Source organism: Corvus kubaryi, unplaced genomic scaffold (assembly GCF_017639235.1).
Source record: "Corvus kubaryi isolate FWS band 111438036 unplaced genomic scaffold, C.kubaryi_AGA036_p1.0 37272, whole genome shotgun sequence".
Taxonomy (NCBI): Eukaryota; Metazoa; Chordata; class Aves; order Passeriformes; family Corvidae; genus Corvus; species Corvus kubaryi.
Window position 1 is genome coordinate 1,939,401 of NW_024581084.1, and position 5,013 is coordinate 1,944,413.

At 60.7% G+C, this 5,013-nt stretch overlaps 1 protein-coding gene across 2 annotated transcripts in view; it reads right to left on the bottom strand.

Annotated features, from left to right (window-relative positions):
* SLC39A11 (solute carrier family 39 member 11) overlaps window positions 1-5,013 on the bottom strand; it is a 124,172-nt gene that overhangs the window by 30,131 nt on the left and 89,028 nt on the right. For both annotated transcript variants that reach the window (XM_042025519.1, XM_042025518.1), the window contains exon 14: window positions 3,932-4,405. The gene's annotated coding sequence lies outside the window, so the exon portion shown is untranslated. The remainder of the gene's footprint in view (window positions 1-3,931; window positions 4,406-5,013) is intronic.

The window sequence follows — 5,013 nt, forward strand, 5'->3', positions numbered from 1 at the left end:
CACACCAACTTCACTTCCTCGGAGGCGCAACTTGCAACTCCTTGGGTGGAAAATCCCTGGATCGACATCTCCCTGCGATTTTCACACAGCAGGGCCTGAAGCAGCACCCCGGAAAATCAAATAAACCGGGTTTAGGGTGGGCTGTAACAGCGAGCAGGAGGAGCTGGGAGAGGAGCTGGGACAGTTCCTGGGTGAGGAAAAGCAGATCCCAGGACAAATCCCGGCATCCCAGGGCCGGGGGACACTCCTGGAGCGCGGAGCAGCGTGAGAACAGAGCTCGGGCTGCCCCCGAGGCTCTCAGGGGCCTTTCAGAGCTCTCTGCTGGGCTCAAGCAGCTCTTTCCCTGCAGGCAGCAGCCCGGGGATGGACAAACTGTGCCATTCCCAGCTAAAAACTTCCCAAAAACCCGGCTTTTCGGAGCAAACGCCAAATGGCTTCACCATGGAAACCCAGCCCGGGGCTGGTAGAGCCGCTGGAATTCGCCCTTGGCTGCGGCCCGGGAGGAGCCTGGACAGGGAAACCTTTCAGCTCGGGAAGTGCCAGCCCAGGAGTCTGGGACTGCTCGGGAAGTGCTTCCAAGGCAGCCAAAGGCGCGGGATTATCCCGCAATAATTCACCATTCCCAGACACCGCCGTGTGGAAGCAGAGCCAGAGTCGGCTCCCGATCCCTCCTCTCCCCGGGGAGCTGGAAAAGGGAGGGGACAGCAAATGGGGAAGGGAGAGGCGGAGTAGGAGCTTTCCAAGCTTTTCTTTGGGAGAAGGGAGCACGTTGAGCCATCCCATCAGGAGCTGGAGGCATCCCAAGGCAAACCTCATGCGCTGTCCTCCTGTCCCCGTGCCCACTCCCCAAACCCCACATTCCCAGCTCACGCTCGTGGATCAGCAGCATTCCAGACACGGTTTCAGTTTTCCCGAGTGCCTCAGGCTTTTGGCCAAAGGCACAAACATCAGTGTCCCGTTTATCAGCCCGGATCCGCTCTCTCCTCAGCCCCACCTCTCATTCCCTCGGCACTCTGGTCCCGGGGAGTCAAGAACCAGACTGGGGTTCTCCAGAACCATGGAATCTCCAGAGCTGGAAGCGACCCACAAGGATCAAGTCCAGCTCCTGAATAATCGCTTGGTTTGGGGTCTGGACTTCCACAGGCATCCCGGCAGGTTGGGAATTGCCCTTGCCCGGGAGCGGCACCCACGGGCACCCATCGGGGTGGGAGCGTTCCGGGCGGGCGCTGGAAGCCACCAGCGGAGCGGGAGCGGGGAATGGAGGCAGGGCCGGGCCGGGAATGCCGCGGGCCGGGAATGCCGCGGAGCTCCGCTGCCATCCAGCGGCCGCGGGACGGGGCTCCGGCAGCGCCGTGGGCTCGCTGGAAGCCGCGGTCACCCCGCACCCGGCCCGTGCGGCTGCTGGCCCAGCGAACACCGCCTGCATGGGTGCTCCCCAATATCCCGCCTCGTCTGGAGCAGCCCTGCGGGGTTCAGCTGCTGCTCCCAAGGATATTGGCCGCTCCATGGGGTTTTTACACCTTTTTCCCAGCTTTTTCTGCTCAGAGAGCAGGGGGCTGGAGCAGCTCTGCTCTGCAGGGAAAGCTGGGAATGTTCAGCCTGGGCAAGACAAGGCTCCGGGGAACATTTAAAACCCTTTCCAGCGCCTGAAGGAGCTGATGAGGGGATATGGACAAGGGATGGAGTGACAGGACAAGGGGGAATGGCATCCCACTGCCAGAGGGCAGCGACGGATGGGATATTGGGAAGGAATTCTTGGCTGCCCCTGGGTCCCTGGAAGTGTCCAAGGCCAGGCTGGACACTGGGGCCCGGAGCAGCCTGGGATAGCGGAAGGTGTCCCTGCCCACGGCAGGGGCGGCACTGGAGGGGCTTTGGGGTCCCTTCAATCCCATCCCATTCCCGGCGATCCCACAGAACCCCGGGCCCCCTCCCCGCGCGCCCCCTGCGGGCCCCGCCGGGCACTGCAGGCGCTGCCGCTGCCGCCGCCAGGGGTCAGCGCGAGCCCGGGAGAGATCCCCGAGCCCGCTGGAAGCCCGCTGGATAGCCCGCTGGATAGCCCGCATTTCCCGCCTGGAGCGCGCTCCCGAGCCCCGGTGGGACCTGGGATCCAGCGTCCCCCTGCCCAGAGGGGGTCACCTCATTCCCGGGAGCCAGCTGCCCTCTGAGCAGGGATCCCCATCGCAAGGCGCCCTTCCGAAGGGATCTGTGCCACTGGGGACACGGGTCAGTGGCGGCCTCGGCAGCGCTGCGGGAACGGTCGGACTCTGGGACCTTTGAGGGCTTTTCCAAGCGGAACGATCCCGTGATTCCATGGAAGGGGCTGAGCAGGGTCAGGGAGGCCCTAAAACCTTCTGCACATGGGGTGTCCCTGAGCCCGAACCTCACGGGCCTCAGCAGCCCTGGGCTTCCCTGGAGCACCCCTGAGTTTTACTGGGACAGATCCTGCTCTGGGGTGCCCGGGGCACCGACCTGCAGCGAGAAATTAACGGTGACAAGGAAATGTCACAGCCAGAGCTTGAGAAGGGATTGCTGAAGGCCCTGATAAAGATCCGGCCTGCAGCTCCAGGTGAGGATCTCTGCAGCCGGATTCAGTTCATCCTCCCTGCAGGATTGCAAGGCCAGGTTGGACAGGATCCTGTTCTCTGGAAGGTGTCCCTGATCACAGCAGAGTTGGAACAAGATAAACTTGAAGATTCCCAATCCAAACCATTCCAGGAAGAAGTGCAGCACCAGGACAGGACTCTCAGCTACCACAAGCACCAACATCTGCACCACGGACCCAGAAACCACAGGACATCCCTCAGAAAAAGGGAAAAATACAAAAAACCCAACCCAAACCCCAGTATCAGCCCGGCCCCAGAGCCAGGGAGGGCTGGGCTGCTTTACAGCAGCTCAGGATAAAAATCTGCCCTAAATCAGCCCAAAGAGCTCAGCCCGAAAATGTGGAACTGCAGCAAGGTCACGGGCACAAATCTCATCCCTCCTCCTCCTCTTCCCTGCGCTGCAGAGGCAGGGACAGCACAGGGAGCCAGGAGACTCCTGATGGAAAGGGATAAAGCCAAGGGCTTGGTACGTTCATGGGATCATCACGGGAAAACCCCAAGGGATTGGGGAGGGACTGAGCTGGAACAGCAGCGACAGGGAGGGAAACAGAAACCCCAGCTCTGTTCCAACACCTGGATGCTGCAGCGCTCAGAGACTGAAACCCAGAGCTGCTTCAGCCACTCTGAGCTCCAGGTTTGCATTTGCCACCTCTGGGAAGAGCAAACACCAGATCCTCCTGGATCTGTGGTCAACAGCAGCTCATTCCCCACCCAAAAACCCTCCTGCTCCATCCTCCTTCCCCCAGGCTGTTCCCAGCATCACACCCGGATGGCAACACCAGCACAAGTCCCCTCAAAATCCAAAGCCTGGCATCGTTTTCCAGCAGGAAAATGGATTTTCCATCCTGAGCAGACTCACAGCAGCCTCTCCTCCAAAGGGAGCCTTTCAGCTCCTCCCCTGCAGCCACCAGGAGCCCCTCAGGATGAGCCACACGTTGTCCCCAGTGACCCCGACAAGGGTCCCCCCCTCTGCCACCCCTGGCTTAGGAGTGTGGAAAACCATCAGGGTTCCATTCCCGAGGGAAAGGAAGGAAAACCTCCCGGGAAGCTGCAGCCTTTAACCTTTTATGCATTGCTCAGCAATAAAACACCAGGAAGGAAACTCCTGTTGGGGATTTCCAGCTGAAATAGCACTAAAAATTCCGTATTTTGATGAAAGCAGCCAGTCCGGCTGGCAGAACAAACCTCTCTGCTCCCTCGTTCCCTCAGAGCAGCTCATTGCATTGGGAATGGTTTTCCTCGAGACAGGGAAAATATCCCATTTTCCAACAAGTCCAATGGGAAGGTGCTCAAAAAAAAAAAAGGAAAAATACATATTCCTGACTCACCTCAGAGCAGCAGGATTTGTCCCACGGGAGTGCACGGAATCCTCCCTCCTCCAGGGCCAGGATGCTCAGAGCAGCCCAGAAAAAGAGGGAATTGTAGCCTTGGGCTGTAAGTGCTGCTTTTCCACCTCTGTCCCTCGGGAGGTTCCCTGTATCAGCGCCAGTCCCGCCAGGATGATGCCAACAGCAGTAAATCCACGGGATTTTGGGAGCAGCAGGCGCCTGCAGCCTCCCGGCCGTGCCATTCCCAGCTCCGGACAGAAGGGAGCATCCAAATCCCACCCGAGGCTCAGCGCTCGGGATCCCAGTGCAGAGGGACCATCCAGGAACAAATCCTGCCTCGGGAGCCTTTCCCTGGAGGAGGGGACGAGCCCCAGCCCTGGGCACGGTCAGGCTCGGGCGTCCTCACGGCTGGCACGAGGAGATTCCAGCAGCTCCTGCGGCCGATGGCGTCTGTCCCCTCAGGAATGCCAAAACCTGTGGGAAACAAGAGTCAGGTGAGGGACAGGAGCGACCTCGGGCACTGCAGCATGGCCCCGTGCCCAGTCCTTGCTCTCCTCGGGGCACCTGAGCGCATCCCACGGAACGGGGCTGCAAGAGATGCCCAAATCCAGCATCCCAGAGCCAGGATTGTGCCAAATTGAGGGGCCCAGCTGCATCTTCCCTGCTGCTGCTCAGCACAGGCGCTGGCCACGCTGGTGGCCACGTCCCCAGGGAGCACTGGCCGGTTCCTCGCTTACAACTGGTCCCAGGCACGCAGGATTCCTGCTTGAATCCATCCGGGGAACAGAGGGACCGATTCCCTCGCAGGGAAGCACAACTCCGGCAAACGCAGCTCTGGCGCTCAGAGAGGCGACAATTCCCAAGCTGAATTCCCAGCAGGAAACCACGACCTGAGCCCTTCCAGGGTCTGGGCAGGGCTCAAAGGCTGAGCACGGCCTTACCTTGGTGACAACCCCGGCAGAGAGCCCAGCACGGGAGCAGCTCCTCCCTAAACCAACCCGCGGAAGTTTGGGACGCGCGGGCAGCGGGAGCAGAGACAGCAGCGGGAGCAGGGACAGCAGCGGGAGCAGGGACAGCAGCGG